Source organism: Vulpes lagopus, chromosome 5, assembly GCF_018345385.1.
Source record: "Vulpes lagopus strain Blue_001 chromosome 5, ASM1834538v1, whole genome shotgun sequence".
Lineage (NCBI taxonomy): Eukaryota > Metazoa > Chordata > Mammalia > Carnivora > Canidae > Vulpes > Vulpes lagopus.
The window spans coordinates 129247730-129267776 of record NC_054828.1 but is presented as its reverse complement, the minus strand read 5'-3'; the positions used below and the strand labels follow the sequence as shown (position 1 = coordinate 129267776).

General features: G+C 53.9%; 1 protein-coding gene across 4 annotated transcripts in view; it reads left to right on the top strand.

The window, feature by feature from the left end:
- The first annotated feature begins 4236 nt into the window (after nucleotides 1-4236).
- Nucleotides 4237-20047, top strand: part of RNF144A (ring finger protein 144A) — a 118656-nt gene continuing 102845 nt past the window's right edge. The window contains exons 1-2 of one of the 4 annotated variants that reach the window (XM_041755242.1): nucleotides 4768-5008; nucleotides 6089-6179. The gene's annotated coding sequence lies outside the window, so the exon portion shown is untranslated. Of the gene's footprint in view, nucleotides 4369-4767; nucleotides 5009-5704; nucleotides 5727-6088; nucleotides 6180-20047 lie in introns of those variants that run through there. The other 3 variants (XM_041755241.1, XM_041755240.1, XM_041755243.1) reach the window with 3 other exon arrangements.

The following is a 20047-nucleotide window of genomic DNA, read 5'->3' as shown; positions in this document are numbered from 1 at the left end:
GGCTCTCTAATCACTATGGGAGGGGTGGGCAAGTTGGAGGTCTCAGAATTCTTTGAAGTGACACCCCTGCCCACAGCCTATTGAACAAAATGGGTCTTATGTGCCCACCTCACTGCAAGGGGGCTTGGAAATGTGGAGAAACACACGGATATTTATTGAGCCTTAAATGTCTGCCCACAATTAAGCCCACCTAATGTTGAACACAATTTAATCATTTCTTCAGAATTGAAAAAGGCTTTTTAAATTCTGTTGAGCCACAAGGGCCATATTCTATTGATCACTATAGAAAAACAGTGTAATAAAATGTCAAAAGAACCCTGAATCTGCCAAGAACCTTGAGTAATAGCACCATTTACACCACTAGCTAGCGGTGATCTTGGAATTGTCAAAGGCCACTTTAAAAGAAAGCCCGCTGTTCCTATATGTGCGATGAAAAGATTAGACTCGACCTTCTCTCTGGTCTAAATGTCTGTTTAGAATCCATGGCATTTGGGTCTGAGCCAGAGAGAAGTACCAGTTAGCGAGAGCTGTAGAAGGCGCGAGTCATTGACTTCATTTGACAAATACTTATTGAATGTCCACAACTTGTCCCTTCTGGGCCCAATGTGGTGGTGAACAGGGCAGAAAATGTCTCTACCTTCTGGAAAAGGTGCCAAGAAAACTAGTCTTCCTTTGTTTTTGGCATAGCAGCTGTCTTCAGGATCGTTAATCTTCAAACTAAAACTGCCAGTTATTTTACCTGCAGAAAAAAAATGAGTTTATTCAGGAAGAGCAGAGAATGGCGATTTGGGACGAGCAAGCTATGGCAAAAACCATGGGCGACTCCACCGAACAAAGAAGAGGAAGGCTCTCTGATGAAGGAAACCGGGAAGTCTGGAAGGTTGTTATACATAAAGGCCAACAAAGTAAAGTAAGAGCTGGAAGTGTGGTGGCTCCTCCTTGGCTGGGATGTGACCGCTTCTGGCGGCTGGGCTGTTCCCCTGGGGAACAGAAGGAAGGAAGAGCCTTCCTTCCTCCCTGCCTGCAGTAGGTAGCATCCACCTGCAACCCCCACCTCCCTCCACCGCCCCAGGATTTGTGATTGACCACGAGTGAAAGGGCCTGAGAGCTCGGGGAGGCGACCCCTTATCAATTTTCACACTATCGTTTATTTTTACCACTTCCGTAGATGGCATTTTAATTTTTGTTACAGCGCTTACTCTCTACGTTGCAGTCATACATGGGCACCCTTCAGGTGCTCGTGTCAACCTGCTAGAGCTGCCGACACAAAACACCAGGGACCGAATGCCTCAGGCAACAGAAATGTGTTGTCTCACAACTCCGGATGCCAGAAGTCCGAGATTAAGAGGTCCGCAGGGTTGGCCGGTTCCTTGTGAGGCTGGGAGGGAGACTCTACCCCAGCCTTCTCCTGGCTTCTGGTGCTCAGCTGGCCGTCTCTGGCGAGAGAGCGCTTCCACACATCACCTAACCTCTCCCTTCACGTTCACATAGCGTCCTCCTTATGTGTGTTCAAACTAACTCGTTATATAAGGACACCAGTCACATCGGATGAGGCCTCGCTCTACTCCAGGATGACTCGATCCGAACTAATGACATCTGCCACGACCCTACTTCCATAGAAGGTCACGCCATGAGGTAGTGGTGGTAAGAACCACATTATAAGAATTCAGGGGCTTTCAAGCCAATCCAGAACGGTGCTGTTAGGTGACAGCTGGGATGGATTTTTCTCTCCACTTGGACTTTCTTTCTAGAAGTTTTGTTTTTCTTCCTCAAGCGATTATTCTTGTTGTTTTGACCACATATTTTATGTGATGGTAATGTAAGTTTGCTGTTTTGCATCTTCTGCCTAGGAAAATAGCTGGAGCCTTGCATTTTTTTTCTGGCTCCAAGGGAGTCTGCAGAGCCCAAGGCAGAGCTGCTTGAGGACAATCCCTCTGCATCCTGTCTTATGCGGACATTCCATGCACGGATGGGATTATTTGGGATGTGTGGGCTGGGAAAGAGAGAGGAGGCCTTTGAGAGGCAGGAGGCAGGAGTGCAGACCACGGGAGCTTTCCCAAGAAGCCCTGAGAGTGCCAGGGACTTGGCATAGCCCCATCCCTCTTAGGCCACCTGGGCCACCTGGGGAGCTGAGCCTGTGGAACAAGAAACTGTGGCCGGCTTGCCCAAAAGGGCTAGTATGTCTTGGAGGAGACTCTCAGTGGACCTGGCCACATGCTGAGGATGAATGTGGGTTACATCCCACATTCCCAGAACCATGGAATCCTCCTGATTCTTGTGTATCCCAGCCAAGAGAGTCAGAACAATAACTGGCATTTAGTGGCCAGCCACGCTCTGAAAACAAGGAATTGCATCTGAATTGATTTTAAAAATTAAAGAAATGGTGAATTTTCTGTCCTTAGAGAATGTGTGACTACAAATTCATACAAACTGTCTAAAATATTTTTATTTTAAGCTATGTGTGTGAATCTTGAGCTTCCCTCAGTTCTGTGTCTAGAGGAGAAACTCGAGGATGGAATCCCGTTTCTCCAGCCTCTGGACCACGTACAGTGGCAGCCTGTTTCCTGTCTAACGCAGAATCTTGCCTATTGTAGGTAATCAGAATGGCCCTTGTTCGGTGAGTGAATGATGAGTCACAGACATTTAGGAACAATGGTGTCTTCTAAATTAGGCTTGACAAAAAAAAAAAAAAAAAAAAGGCCTGACATGACAGACCTTTGGGGCAGTTGGCCCCAAGTCATGACCTGTGAAGGCACCGGACTGATGAGTGGACATGACCTTGAGAGACCCAGACAGCGTATCACTGGAGAGAACCAGGATGGTTGCTCCAAGGCAGAGCTCAGAGTAGATGATTTCACTCTTTATTTATTGAGTACTTAGCAAGCCCAAGGCCCTATGGAGGAAAACATAGAAAAATGACTTCATCACTGCTCTACAGAATCTTAAGATCTAACAACCAGACAGTAAATATCCCAAGCAGGAAGTGTGACCGATGCCACGATCAAGACAGAAACAAGCTAAATCATACACAAGGTCAGAGATCTGGGGATGGGGGAAGAGGAGATTGACTGAGAAGACTTTATAGAAAACTGTTGTATTTGAGATGCATCGTACGCAAATTATATTATCAACGATGGTGTCCTTAACAAAGACAGCGTGGGATGAAGCCACACACAGGTCACTACCTAAGCGCATAGAAGTCTCAGTTACACACTTGGCTGAGAGCATGGTTCTGCTCCTCAGCACTCCCCCTGCCAGCCCCAGATGCTCCTTCCCAGCAACTCTGACATGATTTCTATGTCCCTGTTTGCAGTAGAAATGGTGCCCAGCATGGACCCATCCAACATGGAATACACGGGCTCACTTCCATTCCTGGTAGATTTGCAGGCATCCATCCATCTGTCCATTCATCCATAAATCCTGTCACAATGGGTCCTGCCTGGTACCATGACCAGAGTCCAGAAGTGAGTGTGTGTGTGTGTGTGTGTGTGTGTGTGTGTGTGAATACATGTCCTGTGAGGCTCCCGCCCCTAGGTAGAAGCACTCTCATCTCCTGTTGAGAGGTTAGAGTAACCAAGTATTAGGATTCTTCTCACTGTGACTTACTCTTGAATATCAAGGACATTTCTTTGAAGAATTTGACAGACCTCCAAAGTCAAACGCCCATTCATATCTTTGAGGAGGAGAAATACTTACCAGAATGGCTTTTCAGTGTAGATGAGACAGATTTATGCTTTTAAAAAAAAGATGCATAGGTAGCAGGGGAAGATAAATCATACACAACCTCGCGGCTGTTGAGAATCTTGTATAATTGTCTGAAGGAAATAGGAGAGATAACGGCGAAGGGCTATGGGGTCCTTATAGTTTGGTGGACCCGTTATGGTGATAGTGCCTTGTTCATGTGACCTGCTCAATCCCTCCCAAGATCATTATGACACACACGCTACTATCACTGCATTTTCCAGCTAAAGCACATGGAAGGCCAAAGAAGTTAAGCAACTCCCTTGAGCACCCGGGGTCTGGAAGGTGAAGGCATTAGAATTCAGAGCCCACAGAGGAGGGACGGCTGTTAAGGAGGAAGCCCCTACGGCTGGGGCTGGTTTTCTCATAATTCTGGAGAAAAGAGCGTATGCATGGAAGGAGGCATTGTTTCCTGCACACCGACAAGTTTTGCTCAGCTATGCATGCCTGACAGGCATATTATTTAACACTTGGCGAACTTCTAGCTACTAAAGGGAGTGGCGAAAAGAAAATCTTGCAGGAATCCTGTCTTCCACGGTTTTGGACCGCGAGGAGCCAGAAACCCTAAGACTAGGAGGTGGATCGCGGTGCCTGTGCCCGGATCTCGGGTGTCCTGACGCCGTCCAGGTGGGCTCACTCCCCACCCACCCACCCACCCATCCATCCAGGCCACCAGGTAGGGGGATGGAAGGACGTTTCCGCGAGGCCCTGGCATCTTGACAGCCGGGTCCTGAGGCCGCAGGGCCCGGGGATCGCTGCCGCGGCTCGGCTCGGGGCTGGTCTGGGGCGGCCCGGGCTGCTCAGCCCCGCGCTCTCCGGGCCCGGCTCCGCGGGGGGGGCGCCCGCTCCCCCCTCCCCTCCCCCCTCCCCTCCCCCCTCCCCTCCCGGGAAGGACCCCGCGGGCAGAGGCGCCGCCCCGGGCGGGGGGGGGGGGGGCGGGCGCGCGGCGGGCGGAGGGCGGCAGGGGGCGCTGCGAGCGGGCGGGGGCGGGGGCCGGGCCGGGCGGGGGCTGGGCGGGGGCCGGGCCGGGCCTGGGCGCCCGCGTCTTTGTGCCGCTCGCCGCCGCCCACCGTCCCCCGCCCGCGGTGCGCCCCGCCGGAGGGCGGGCGGGGCATAAAGGGCGGCTCCGGCGGGCGCGGGCCGGGCACCCGACAGGCTCCCCGCAGCCGCGCCGGACGCCCCGACACCCGGCCTGGGCGCGGCGCTCGGAGCCCCGGAGCCCCCGAGACCCCGGGACCCCGGGACCCCGCCGCGCGGGACCAGGCAGGTGGGTGACGCGCGGCGCTTTGTGTCGGCATCGCGGGCGGGGGGGACTGGGGGGGGTGCGGCGGGGACGCGCGGGCCGGGCGGGGGGCCGGGGGGAGCACCCTGGGCCCGCCCCGCCTGCCCTCGGCCGCCCGGGCGCCGCGGCCGCTCCGCTTGGGAAGCTCGGGGCCCCCCGCCCCCCGCGGCCCGCCCCGCCGCGCCCTGGCGCCCTGGCTCCGCGGCACCGGGCGGGGACCTCTGGGGGCTCCGCGGGGGGCGGGGGCGGGGGGCGGCGGGAAGGCAGGTCGGCCCGGCGGGGGGCGGGGGGGTCCTCCGCGTGCGCACCCCGCGGCCCTCCCGGGGTCTCGGCTGCGCCCCCCGGCGGAGGCTCCCGGCTGCCCGGCCCCTTGCAGGCGCGCCTCGGGCCTGGGCCCCCCACGGTCCCCCATCACCGCCGCCCTCGGGCCTGGGCCCCCCACGGTCCCCCATCACCGCCGCCTCGGGCCCGGGTGGTCACCCCAAAGTTCCCTCCGTGCCTTCCTCTCCAGCAACGACAATGAAAACCCGCCCTCGAGGTGCCCGGCTCGCCCAGCGCCCGAAGTCGGCCTCGCGGAGGGGCAGGGCGCAGCCCCAGGGCGCGGGCGGGTGCTGCTGCGCGGGAGGCCTGGGCCGGGCTGGGCCTGGGCCGCAAGGACACGGCGGGGGACCGGGCGGTGCTGCGCGGGGAGCCGTGTCCTGAGGTCAGGGGCGGCCGCGGGGCGAGCCCTAGAGCCGGAGCCCCCTGGGGAGGGGCGGGGGCTGCTCTGTGAGGGAGGCTGGTGAGCCCAAGCCCGGAGGTGGGGCAGGTGCACCTGAGGCCGGGGCAGGTGCACCTGAGGCCGGGGCGCTGCCTGGCGGAGGAGGGGATGGGAACCGAGGTGTGTGCGGCTCGGACCTTGCCCATGCCCCGGGCTTCCCCTCCCCAGTGCTCGGATGAGGGACTTGGTCCTTTGTGGTGTTCTCGTGACTTTATGGTTTTGGTTCTTTATTGTTTTGTAAGGCGTGCAAAGGGAATTTGAGTGCAGAGGTCAGATGGGAACAAATCGTGGTCTTTGAACTCTAGGCTGACTTCGGTCTGGATCCCGTGGCGGTGGGAGCCCTTGACGGTGGGAGCCCTTGACGGTGGGAGCCCTTGACGGTGGGAGCCCTTGATGGTAGGAGCCCTTGATGGTGGGAGCTCTTGATGGTGGGAGCCCTTGATGGTTTTGGAGGACGAGGGGGAGGAGAGTGAGTGAGCTGAACCCTGCTGTGTGCAATTGAGGGGGTGCTGTGCAGTGTGCTGGGTGCCACCCCTAGATTCCGACCTCACCCCACTTCCCACCTGCTGGGACTGAGCTTCCCCCTGTACCCCTTATCAAAGGTGGGGCATGGCTTGCAGACCTCAGGAGAAAATGGGATGTCGGTAACCTAATTTCCGTGGGATGGGGATTGTCCGGATCCAGCACAATTAGAGTCTGGAAGTTTACGTGTTTAAAGGGGCCCCGATTCTAGTGCCAGGAGCCCTGGAGAACTAAGGACGGGCAGGCTCTGATGCTGTGGGCCGGGCTGCAACTACGGGCGCCTAGTGTGGGCACCCACAGGCGGTGCCCGAGCCGATGCCGACACGCGGAAGCGCACTTTCAGCTGCGTGTGCTTGATAAGTGTATTGGGTGCCCCGGCTTCCAGAGGGTGTGTCATTCCTGCGTCCACATCCGCACTAGAGGATGGTGCTTCTCTTGAGGACTCCGTGCGGTTTGGGGCTTGGAAGGGACCCCACACACTCCTCAGTGGAAGCCGCTGACGTTTAGCGGGTGAACTTGGGGCTCAGCCAGAAGCCGGGAGCCACGTCGCCTGTTTTTCCCATTGTGGTTCGTAATTTGGCTCTGCTGCCTTCTTTTGTTCCAATTTCTCCTCTTTGAGGACCTTTCTCCCTGGTGGTGGAGACAGGAGGAGGCCCGCCCTTGCAGACTGAGAGTCACAGAGCTAGGTGGTCACTGCAGCTTCCTAGCCCAGCCCGCTCATTGTGAATTGGAGGGGAGAGAGGGCAGGAACCCCACCCCGGGGACCCCCACACAGGCCGCGGCTGGCCTGGGCCCGGCAGCAGCTCTCCCGACTGCCTGCCGGCCTTCCTCCCGCTCTGGGCTTGGGCTAGGGGAGGGGAGACACATCAGCTGCTCTGGGGGTCTGCTGGCCTGGTGGCACCCAGGATGACACTGAGGCCTCAGCCGCTAACTGGGCATCCGGCTACGCAAGACCGCCCCGGGTCCCCAGGTCTCTGGGTGCGGGATTTCAGAGGGCGCCAGAGACGAACAGGGGGGATTGCTTCTGAGGAAGACAGACCCTCTTCGTATTCACTCGGGTAGCTTCCCGCCTTGGCGATCCAAGAGCGGAGGTGAAGGTGCCTTACGACTAGGAAAGTCACTTGAGGTGATCGTTCTCGGGACCAGCCTCCTTTGTCCTTCGTTTCCTTGTAGCTGACACACATGAATAGCTTCTCTTAATTAGATGAAGAAATTAAATTGCAGCAACTGTTTCTATAGCTGCTGGGGATTGGTCCGGAAGGACAGAGCTTGGGCAAACCTCTGACCGGGCTGTGTGACCCAGGGCAAGTGTCTTCACCTCCTTGGGTGGCTCCAGTGGCTTCAACTGTGAAAGCCACGTGTTGGCCTAGCTGGTTCCCAAGATCCAAAAAAAGCAGTTGCTGCTTTTAAGGTATTTTTTTTTTTTTTTTTGGGAGAATCAGCATTGGGGGATAAGGTGCCAAACGCAACCAGTTTTATGGACTTTTGGAGAAGAACGTCTTCTCCTACAGAGGATGTGTTGGGAGACAGGCTTTGGAGGGGGTGGTTCTTGGTGATGAGTGTCCATCTTCCTCCGTTCCTGGAATCTGACACCTGCCTTGGAACGTGTTTTCTGGGTGGCCTATAGACTCTGAGAGCCGGGCCGCCTCTGAGGAGCAAGTTTGACAAGCTGGACGTGATGTTAACAGAGGAAAATAAGTTCCCTGGATGGTGGGAAGTAGCGTGTCAGCCAACACTTAGATTTGCCCCAGGAGAGGGAGGAAGCAATGGTTCGTAGTCACTTAGGATGCCCTGTCACCGGGTGCTGCTCATCGGGCCCTCGCCCAGGACCCAGTTCTCATGCAGCCCGCGGAATGGGCGCTGCGACGGTCCCCACATCACTGAGGAGGGAAGGGAAGCAGGGCGTGGCTGGGCTGTCCGAGGCCGTGCACGTGGTGAACACTGAAGCAGGTGGGACTCCGAGTCCTCGGCAGAGGATCTGCTCTGTGACCTCGAGGAGGCCACAGCCTGGGGGTGGAAGCCAGCACATCCACAGACCGTCCTAACGACGGGGTTGGTGTGCCCAGGGCAGCTCCCGGTGGAGCCCGTGATGCCAGCGACTTGAAGGGTGAGTCCAGGTTCTCCAGGCCACTTTGGAGGCTCAAGGTCAGACTCTGGGCCCCGGGAACAGCCAGTAGGAGCCGGGGGTGGGCCGGGAACTGGGAGCCGGCTGTTGTACAGGGTCTTGTTCTCAGCAGGCTGTCTCGGAACACCGTCCAATCCCAGATTCCGGAGTGGAAAACGGTTGCTTTGGTTTCTGGTGTGTCTTCTAGAAGGTTCTCCCAGCGTGGGGTTTGTCCTTGTATAGTTTTAGAGCCTCCCCCCGGCCCGTCCACCCCCCTGCCCAGTCTGTGTGCTGGAGGAGAATCGGTTCAGAGAAGGTGAGTGGAAGCACGGGCAGCACCCCGTGTTTTTACAACGCAGCCACCTCTCCTGTTGCCTTCAGAGTCCCCGAGCGAGGCCAGTGTGACTCCCCGGGGCCTGTGGCAGCTGCTGCCTGCTGTTCAGGACCCCCGAGCTGGGAGTCGCCCCAGCAAAGCGCAGGCCTCTGCAGCTTCTCCCCAGCTGGCAGGGCTCTGTGGGCAGGACCCCGGGCCCAGACCCGTAGAACAGCGGGGAGCTTCCGCGGTGTCTGTAGTAGGGCTCTCGGTTACATGGGGTTTTGTGTCCGTCCTTGAACACCTCTTACACGATTTCCCTGGGACCGTTTTTGGCTGCCAGGGGGTCAGTTTCCAAGCAGTTCTTTGGAACAGGGTGTGTCTGACTTTGGGGGGGGGGCGGTGGGCAGCATTTTAAGGCTCTGTGGAGGGAGGGGGGCTGTGTAGGCTGCATCAACCGTGGAGAGACTCCAGCCTGCGGGCAGTGCGGGGCCTGTCTGCTGTGGTGTCTCTGCATCCAGGATGCGTGTTGAGTGGCCAGCGATGGGGTTGCGTGTGCTTGTCTCTACCCGCCTTCGGGGGCCGGCTGGTCTTCAGGCTCGTCCCCATTCCAGTACTTGCCATCCCCGCCACCCCGTCCCTGGTCAGGCTCGCCTGCGTCCCCACGGGAAGGGCAGCCTGCTGGGCAGAGCGGCCGGCCCTCTCCGCCAGCTTGTGGGTGCCGGGAAGTGTCCCTGTCACAGAAACGTGGGTTAGGCACCCTCTTCTTCCTCGATGTAAAATGTTCTCTTAAACGGGTGTTCTGAAGCCAGAATCAACACATATTTTTTTACTTTCTTGGGAAAGTCAAACTTTGTGTCAATCCCACTGGGGTCCCTCACCATCTCTCCGGAGACCTCTTGTCACTGTGCTGCTGGGATGCCCTCAGCTGCCCCCACTGCTTGTCCAATGACGAGCGTGTCCCTCGGTTGAGTCTTCGGGATCCTTCATTGCTTGGCCCCAGCCCGTCCAGGGTGGGCCTCCCAACAGCCCCCGAGCAGGTGCCCTGGAGCATTCTCCTGCCATCTCCGTGGGCCACAATCCTGGTGGCCCTTCCGGGCTCAGAACACGTACCGTTTTCTTCTCAAAGCTGTAGAACTGCTAATGGGGACATTGGGGTGGTCCCCTCCCCGGGTCCTGGCATCTTGCTGATGGGGCCCTGGGAATGTGGGAGCACAGGATGGAGCCACAGGCCTCAGCACCGGCCAGCCTCATCCCCGCACCCCGAGCCCTGGCCCCCTCCGTCTCCTACCTGCCTGCCGGGACGTTCTCTGTACCAGGTGCTTCCATAGCAACTTTTCCTTCAAGACCTATGATTGCGCTTAAAACTCTCGAATCTAATTTTAGCGATTTATGTAACTGATTTCCTCTCGTAAGCCCTACAAGGGTATGAACTTCCTCATTTTTGCGTTCCCTTAGCACCTATCGTGCACTTTAAAAAAAAAAAATTTATTCATGAGAGATACAGAGAGAGAGAGAGAGAGAGAATGAGAGAGAGAGGCAGAGACACAGGCAGAGGGAGAAGCAGGCTCCATGCAGGGAGCCCGACGTGGGACTCAATCCCGGGACTCCAGGATCACGCCCTGGGCTGAAGGTGGCCCTAAACCGCTGCGCCACCCGGCTGCCCTATTGTACACTTTCTGAGTGCATTTTGGTTAAGTGATTGAAGATGAGACAGAGAGAGAGAGAGAGAGAGATTGGGCTCAAAAGGGAAATGAAGACACAGGATTCGAGCTCCGGGGTGATCTGAGCGCATCCAGAGAGCCGGGTTCTCTCTTTGGGAGGTGAGTCCACCCACGGAGCAGTGCCCTGCGGGACCCTCAGAAGCTGAAGGCAGTGCTGGTGGGGGTGTCGGTGGGGGTGGGAGGAGGGAGGCCTGGCCGGTCCTGTCCGTAGACAGCAGACACCGTCGGGTCCAGTGTCAGATGAGAGCGCCGTCCGGGCTGGCTGGGGCAGCATGTGGCCTGGGCACTGTGCGATGCTGGGGAGGGGGAGGCCGAGGTGGGCCTCGTTCTGCGGTGTGCAGAAGGTGTGCGTGTCCTCGTGTGTGTTACGGGAGCTCTGGAGGCTGGCGTGAGCATGTGTCGACTCGAGGCAGCTCCGAGCCGGTGTGCGGGGGCCCGAGGCGTGGGACCGGTGCTGGGGTTTGTTCCTGCGGACGGTGAGTCCGGGCTGGTGGTCCGGCCCTCGGGGGCAGGAGCAGGTGGTGGGCTCCGTCAGCCTTACGAGTCTGGAGCTTTCTAACGGGAGGCCGAGGCGCTCTAGGCAAAGGGCGGTCGGGTTCCTAGAAAGAGAGATTGTCTGGGAAACACGCGGTGGGCCCTTGATTCGCGTGGTTCCTCCCACACAGGACGCGGAGAGCCTCGGCTGCGGAGACCCGAGAGCGTGCGTGCAGAATAATCTGCAACAGTCAGTGTTTTCTCTGTTTCTCGAGTGCTTGACGCTCTCCTTTGGTCCGTGGCGCCAGTGTCCATTCCACAGCATCACACAGGGTGTGTGTTCCAGAAGGAGCACTGCGACGGGAAGTGCGAAGGCTTGTGGGCGCCCTGGGGGGGGGCACTGTATGTCAGAGAAACACACAGTCCCAGAAAGTCACTTTTCTGGGCGCCCCGATCACCACGTGGTACTTCTCAGGAGCCCCCTCCCAACACACACGCACGGGCACACGGGAGTCCCGGGACAACGGAGTTAGAAGAGCTTCCAGAAGACTTGGAGAGCGGGCGCCTCGGGATGTGGATTTGTTGGCTAAAACTGTGCCTATTTCTTCCTAATCCCTTGGCGGGTGAGGCGGTGCCAGTGCCTGGAGTGGATGAGACGGCGCCCCCCAGAGATCACAGTCCCTTCTTTCTTCTTTAGGTCTCAATGAAGTGTCCACCATGGGCCCTGGGATCCGAGACAGTGTGGTTGTGAGAGGCCAGCGGTGGGCGGGTAGGGCCGGATGTGGCGGGGAAAGAAGACAAAAAGGTTATCTGTCTGCGTTCCCTCTGCTTGCAGGACCCTAAGGCAGCACCTCCGTGTCAGGCCGCGCTGTCCGCCTCCGGGTCTGGGGCGCTGACGTCTTCCCACTGCCCTCTGTCTGCATGCAGGGGGGCAGCGCCCTGCCCCCAGCCTGCCCCCCCCAAGCCAGGTCCCCAGTGTGGTGATGTGATGATGCGGAGCCTTTGGGAGGTGTGTCGGTCACCAGGGGGGAGTGCTGGTGAATGGGATGGGAGCCCCCTCGCCCATCCTGCCCGTGAGGACATGGCGAGTGGGAGGCCACCTGAACCAGACAGAGGCTGTCACCAGACCCCGAACCTTCCGGCATCTTGAGCTTGGACTTCCAGCCTCCACAGCTGTGAGATACGAGTGTCCGTTGTTTACGAGCCGCCCGTCCGAGGGGACGGTTACGAGGGTGGTTGGAGTGAACGAAGATAGGCAGTGACGGCTGGTCACCAGTTCTACGGGAGTTGGGCCTACTCTGTTGGTCACACGTGAATTGGATCCCCGGCAAGGACCCGAATGACCACATCACCGATCCTGGGGGTTAGGCGTATCCTAAAGGGGACACAGTTCAGCCCGTAACACCAACGGCAGGGGCAGGGGTACACGATTGTACGTGTTTGTATGTTGCTGTGTGTTTGGCTCACAAGGGAACGCTCACCAACAAGGGCTGCAAGAAACCGGTTGGCGTTTCCTCCGTGGCACTGGGAGGGGACGGTTGCCGGCACGGGTCCTGCTGCACCGTGCTGCTCACGAGAACCGGCTTCTGCTCTTGTTGCCCTCTGTCCTCCACGTGTTGGCCTGTGCCCTCATGCTGGGCACCCCGGGGTCCAGAGGGCTCACCACAACTCCCAGCTCACGGGTGTGTGTTGAAGGTGGCAAGAGAAGTATGTGTGTGTGTGGGGGGGAGTTTGGTGTCGCCTGCATCTGTCCTTTTGATCAGAGAACAACAGGCCTTTGGGGAAGCCTCGCGGCAGCCTCTGTGTGTGTCCCATTGAAGTGGGCTTCCTGGCAGACCCCAGGGTGCGAGAAGCTGGGGGAGCCAGAGGCCATGGGAGCCAGAAGGACCATCCTCACGCGGACTGGACAGCACGGCGTGTGAAGCCAGCTGCCCGGCGTCCGCATGGCCAGGCTGTGCCAGCGTCCGTTGCCCTTGCTGGTCTCACCTGTTCTCGTCTGGAAGGCAGGAATCCCCACGGGACGAGGTCCGGACCAGCCTGCGCTGGCTGGTCGCATGGCTCACGTGTCTTGCCAGTGTCACGTAAGCCCATCTGAGCCTTCCCTGATTTGTAGTTCTGGGTGCGGTGAGGAGCAGGAAATCACGTCCTGTCCTGCCCATGTCTGTGTCCCCCTCGCAGCTGGCATGGAGCCTGGCACGGGGTAGCTGCTCCGTGAGTGTTTGCAGACCTTAACTAGGCCTCTCCGCCCTTCACAGGCCTCGGGGTCCAGGAGCAGTCTCAGCCGTTGCTCCATCCCTTCTGTTCTTTGGCCCTTCCCTTGGCCGAGACCTCCTGTGTTCCAAGGTGGATGAAGGGACATCCAGTGAGGATGCGCCTAGGGACCTGGGGAGGGCAGGGGGCTGCTGAGGCCTTTCCAGAACAGGACGGGGTGTGGAGCTCTGTAATCCGCCGGCAGGTACGGACCTCTGCAGCCTCCAGCATCGTGCAAGTTCCAGTTTCGCTCCAGCGAGGACGACCAGTGGGGACCCACAGCAATCCCTTGTCATCTGGCAGCGTCGCTCACCCTCCCCTCCCCCTGCCTGTGAAATAGCTCAACATCTAAGGCGCACGCAGTTTATTAATGCCCAATAAATACCCACCGCGTCCTCAGCCAGGTCCTGGGCTGTGGAAGGTGCAAACGTCAACGCCTCAGAAGGAAGTGTTGTCAGTTTGTTCTTAAATGAGCATGTCCTCCCCCGGGCAGCGGAGGGGCCAGGGGGCCAGTTCTTATCTGTTAATCCTTTAATCACTCCCAGGACTCTTTCTCCTTTGGCCCAGCGCCCTGTTTCCTTCACAGTGACCTTGTTTTCTCTCCGTCACGGCCACGTGTGCACTTGCGGGTGTGGGCTTTCTCCGGGGGCACCAGCGCGGGCACTGGCGCAGGCTGTGTCCTGCCGGCCTGGCACATGGGCTGCTCTCCCGGGGACTGTTGATCCGGCGAAGGCGGGACGTCTTCTGGCTACAACAGAGCAAACCCGACCAGAGGGGCGGAGGGGAGGGTGTGTGGAGGGCTGCAAGGTGCAGGCGGAGGCCGCTGGCTTCGCGGGTCCTGAGCCCTTCTGCGGAGGCCAGTCCCAAGGGACCTGCCATGCGTGTGGAGAAATGCACGGCCAGTTTCCAAGAGCTGGTGTGAAAACCGGTGTAAATGAAAGCAATCTCAGGAATAACATTTACGTGATTACATGTTAACGTGATTTTATTTTACTCATTTAAATAAAACGTTACTAACATTAATTTCCCTTATTTTTACTTAAAAAAAAAAAAAGAAAGAAAGAAAAACGTGCCAGGGGCACCGGGGTGGCTCAGTCGGTTGGGTGTCTTGGTTTCTGCTCAGGTCATGATCTCAGGGTCTCAAATTGAGCCCCCGTCGGGCTCAGCACAGAGTCTGCTTGAGATGCTCTCTCCCCTGCCTACCTTCTCTCTCTCTCTCTCTCTCTCTCAAGTAAACAGACAAATTAAAAAAAAAATTCTTTTTTTAATGTGCCAGAAAATGTGACACGAGGGACGCAGCTCACATTAGATCTCCCTGCTGTAGGTTTCCCTACCGTAGTCCTCGTCTGCAGGGACCTGGCCGCCCGTGTTTCTTTGGGGGTTCGCAGGCCTCTCGCCCCTGTGTCGAGGCCCCGCGCAGGCACGTAGGCTGGGAGTGGGGTCACCTGCCGGGCTGCACGTCCTGACGCGGGCCGAGAGCTCATCCTCGCTCCCCAGTGACGGTGTCTGCCGTTTAGCCCCGATGCTTGAGGTTCCTGCCGACTTGGCCCATTTGTGCACCTCTTCCCTGCAGCCTGTATTATTCGCATTCGGTGCTTTGAGGGACTGAGCTCAAGTCAGTATCAACTCAGAGGCAGGTTTCCTTGGACTTTTTTTTTTTTTTTTTTTAATGTATAAAATGAGATTGGGTTGGGCAAACATATCATTTTAGTCTCTGGAATTTGCCATGAGTCTCACCTGGGCATCAGGTTAACCGCTCTAGGGCTTCCTAACCACCCCCCCCCCCCCGGAGCAATACCCCCAGTCTCTCTCCCAGCCCCCCGCTGTGGTTTTTCCTGAACACTGGCCTGCCGGGCTCGAGTCCAGGGTACCCACCACGTCTCCCACTCGTGAGCCCGGTGAAGGCCGGTTGCGAGGGCGCCCTCCTCCTTGAACCGCGGCTTTCCTAGCGGCTCCGTGTTTTCCTCTGCATCCTGGAAGCCTGTGGCTCTTGCGGGGCAGTTCATTCTCGGCCTGTTTTCCCCGCCGTCACCTGACATGCCCCGGGGTCATGGCATCCCAGGGCAGCCCCTGGCCCACATCACCTGCTTTTCCCTGCATCTCCCTGCATCTCCGATGCCTTCTGTGCTGGTCATCCTGCCAGCCCCCCTCCGTCCCGGTGTCCCTGAGCAGCTCTGGCATTTTGTGGAGGACGTGGTACGGAGACAGCATCCTTTCACTCTCCGGACACAGAGGCACGGAGCCTACGGCCTAGGAGCTTTGCAAAATGAAATATTTCTAAATCTTGGAAACCAGTGTTAGCTCCAAAGTATTAAAAGCAAAACACCCAGAATTGATGTTAACACGTGTCATATTTTGTCGACAAAATAGTCAAGAGAAACTCAAGGCACAATTTTATAGAAATTCTGGGTAACCTGAAATGAGGGCACTATTTACTGGGAAGCAAACATCCCTGACCAGGTCCTGCCCTCGTGCCGGTCCTGCCCAGCTTCCCTGGGTGGTAGAGCGGAGACTCAGCTGCCCACATTTATTTGTCAGGCTTTCTTGGGGTGCATTGTGGCAGGCTGGGCTCCTGGGTGAAGAGCGTGTCTAACTCCTGTCCCCAGGCCGGCACCTGGTAGGTCATTCAGCTTCAGTGCTTTAAACTTTTAACTCAACTCCCTGCATTGAGTAAAAAAAATAAAATAAAATAAAGGACCTTCCGATCTGCCTGAAGGTTTATGCTTCTTTCTGAAACGCTGCCCTAGGGTGGTTTTTAAAACCCAGTGGCATCTATAAGCTGATCCCAAATGGCAAACACCCTGAGCTGATTTGCTAACAAAAATAATCATCTGGAGGCTGCAAACGTAGTTTGCATGATTTTAGTTTAAATTGTATACAGATCCTTCCTGGCACGAACTCTCTGTGTCATCTGCTCCATACTGGCCATCCAGAAGTCGGTCTCGTGACGATATAACAACCATCATGTGAAAATAAAATACTTGGGTGGCAAGAGCGATTTTTCTTGGTAAACATGAAATTGTTATTTAAGAGAATTTCTAGGAGGGATTAGGTAAAAGGAACATTGGCTGATAGGATGAAGGGGGCTCTGCTGCAGAACAGGAAGCGGTTAAGTATAAATCATGCTGGCTCAGCAGAAGGAATGCATTTCTGGGCCTAAACGGGGTGGGGTGAGGGGAAGGGATGGCTTAAGGATAAATGCATGATTTTTATTTGCAACCACAAATACTTGAGACAGTTGCACTTTGGGGAATCTAGCTCAAGGAAATGATGCTAAATGTGGGGAAAGAGAAGGAAATCTTTATGCACAAATGCTTCTCGTGCGTGTGTGTGTGTGTTTAAATAACAGTCCCAAATGGAAAACATCTAAGTATGGTTAAGTAAATATCCTGCTGTAATTAGATATGATTTTTGGAGATTGTGGACATGGGAAAATTTTTATAATATATTGTGAAGTGAAAACAACTCTGAGACCCAGTTGCCTTGTATGGTGGGTCTTTATATTTTTAGAGATGGAGAGAGAGGGAGGGAAGGAGGAGGGGAGAGGAGAGGCAGAGGGAGAGGGAGAGAGAATCCAATGCAGGGTTCGATCCCCCAACCCCAAGATCATGACCTGAACTGAGATCAAAAGTCAGATGTTTAATGAACTGAGCCACCCAGGCGCCCCTACTCTTGATTTTTTAAACTGTGGTTTTATTTTATAGTGAAATAAATGATCTGGGTTTTAAAATTTACTTAATTGTAAATCTTGCCCACCAACACACACAGTTTATTATTTCCTACACGACAGATACATATTTCAACAGATCATTTGACTGTATCTCCAGTGGTCATTTCGCTGCCTCGGGCTTGGAGAGGAATGGATAATGGACAAGGAGAAAGCGCTCCTGTTATCCATAAATGAAACCAGCCCCCTGAACACCCCCATTCTTCCTGCAGGGTTGTGTTATGTCACAGCTTTGCACATCTGACCAAGGGCAGCTCACATCAGGAGTGTGACAGCGTGGCCCATGGACCACGTCACAGCTCAGGAGTTGTGGGTCCGACTTGAGGGCAGCATCACTAGACCTCGGTGATCGGGGCTTCAAATCCTGCTCCACACTCCCGGTCCCACTGGGCCTCCTGCAAAGACCTGGAGCCTCTCTGTAAACTTCCCATTTTATTTTATCCATCTAAAACGTGAGACCAGTACTTGGATTACTTCCCTTTCGGGGCTTCTGTAAGGGTTAAAGAAATTGTGAATAAGAAAACTTAGAGAAACCGCTGGAGGCCTGTCCAAAAGGCGGATTCGCAAGTGACCCTGTGGCCTTTCACAGGTGTGAGACATGAGGAAGTGGGGAGCACTGGGGGACCTCAGGGAACACTGCCTGCTGGACCCAGATTCCATCTGGAAGACACTTCCTGGTTGAAAAAGACACCAGTAGCCTTTCTGGTCTACGAAAACGGAACGCATTAGAACTAGGGAGGCTGCTACCCTTGAGGTTTTCAACTAAAATGAGGGCAGCCTAAATGAAATAATGCGTATTTCCTCCTTTTCCTATTTTTCTCTTTTAATTATTGTATAGCTATAGGTTTTCAGGGACGATGCCAGCACAGGTGGCATTGCTGGTAGATGCAGGACAAGTAGACTGGCCGTGGGCTGAGTTGGCCATTGCTTCTTATGGAAGGTGCACACCCCTTCCCTCTTCTGTACCCATCTCACCCTTCACGGTTTTAGCTTGACTAGATATTTATCGATTTTTATGGATTTTTTCAAAGAACCAGGTCATGATTTTGTTGTTTTTCTTTATTGTTTTTTTTTTATTTCATTGATCTCTGCTCCAATTTTTTTATTTTTTTATTTATTTTATTTTTTATTTTTTTCTGCTTCCTTTGGGCTTCAGTTGCTTTTCTCTCATTTCCTAAAGAGAAAGCTTGAGGGGCTGACTTTAGATCATTCTGCTTTTCTAACACATGCATTTAATACTACATATTTCCCTGTAAGCACAGCTTTTGCTACATTGTACTCATTTTGATAAGTTTTACTTTTGTTTTCATTCAGTTCAAAATGATTTTTAGCTTCTTTTCAGACTTCTTTGCCCCACATGTCATTTAAAAGTGTGTTGTTTAATCTCCAAATATTTGGGGATGTTCCAATTTTTTTTTGTCATAGACTTATAGTGTAGTACCATTGCGATGTGAAAGCAGGGCTTATATGATTACAGTTTTGGTTTTTTTGATTTGTTACAGTGGGTTTTATGGCCTAGAATGTTTCCTGGGAGCTGGAGGAATGTGTATTCTATTGTTATTGGATGGAATATTGAATTGTGTCAAATAAATCAAGTTGATTATTGGTGCTGCTTGGTCAACTTCTGCCTGCTGGATCTGTCAGTTACCGAAAGGAGTGGTGGTGTCCAGCTATGATTGTGGATTTGTGTATTTCCTCCTGCATGTCTGTCAGTTTTTGCTTCTGTATTTTGATGCTCTGTTATTAGGTGCATATATGTTTAGTGTTATTTCTTGGAGAACAGACCCCTGTATCCTTATGTAATGTCCCTGTTTATCTCCAGTGATTTTCCTTGTTCTGAAGTTGGCTTTGTCTGAAGTTAACATAGCTCTTCTAGCTTTCTTTGGATTAGCATTAGCATGGTATATCTTTCTCCACCCCTTTACTTTTAACCTGAGCCTTCTTATTTATAGTAGATTACTTTAAATAACATAGATTTAGGTCTTGCTTTTTTAGCCACTTTGAAAATATCAGTCTTTTAAGTTTTATCCAATATATTCAGACTGCTGATATTATTGAATTAATATCTACTGTGTTCATAATTATTTTTTTAAGATTTTATTTTTATTTTAAGATTTTATTTTATTTATTTTTAAAGACTTATTTATTTGAGAGAGAGAGTACCAGCAGGGGAGAGGGGCAGAGAGAGCGGGAGAAGCAGACACCCCACTAAGTAGGGAGCCTGATGCAGGGCTAGATCCCAGGACTCTGGGATCATGACCTGAGCATAAGGCAGATGCTTAACCAACTGAGCCACCCAGGCACCCTTAAGATCTTATTTTCAGGAAATCTCTACACCCAATGTGGAACTCAAATTTACAACTCTGAAATCAGGAGTCACATGCTCTACTCCTGACCTAGCCAGGTACCCCTAAAGATTTTATTTTTAAGTAATCTCTACAACCAGAGATCAAGAGTCATAGGCCCCATCCTCTGAGCCAGCCAGGTGCCCTATAATTGTTTTTAGTCATTACATCTGTTCTTTTTTTTCCCCCTTTTTTTCTTTCTTTTACTGGCTTCTTTCTTTCTGAATATTGTATATAATTCTTTTTCGTCTCCACTGTTACCATATCAATTTTACTAATTTCTAACATTTTTGGTAGTTGGCCTAAGGTTTGCAGTACACATTTGTTAAGCAAACTAAGCCCATTTTTAAATAATACTGTACCATTTGATATGTAATAATGTTACCTTAGAGTATTGCTGGGTCTTCTATCCCTTCCCTTATGACTTTGCTCATTCTTTTTTTCCATTGGTCATAATCACACAATGCATTTCTGTTATTACTGTTGAAACAGTTTTCTTTTAGATCAATTAAAAATAAGGAAAATAAAATAGAATACTTATTTTATTTTTTAAATGTTTGTTCATTCATTTATTTATTTAAAATAACCTCTACATCCAATTTGGGGCTCTAACTCATGACCTCGGGATTGAGAGTTGAATGCTCTTCCAACTGAGGCAGCCAAGCTTCCCCCAAAATATTTTATTTTAACTTCCTTTACTCCTTCTCTCTCTTCTTGTGGTTATGTTGATCTGGGTTTGTAACATATCACTTTTCTTCTCTCTGAAGAGCTTTTAATATTTCTTGCAGCACAGACAGTTGGTGAC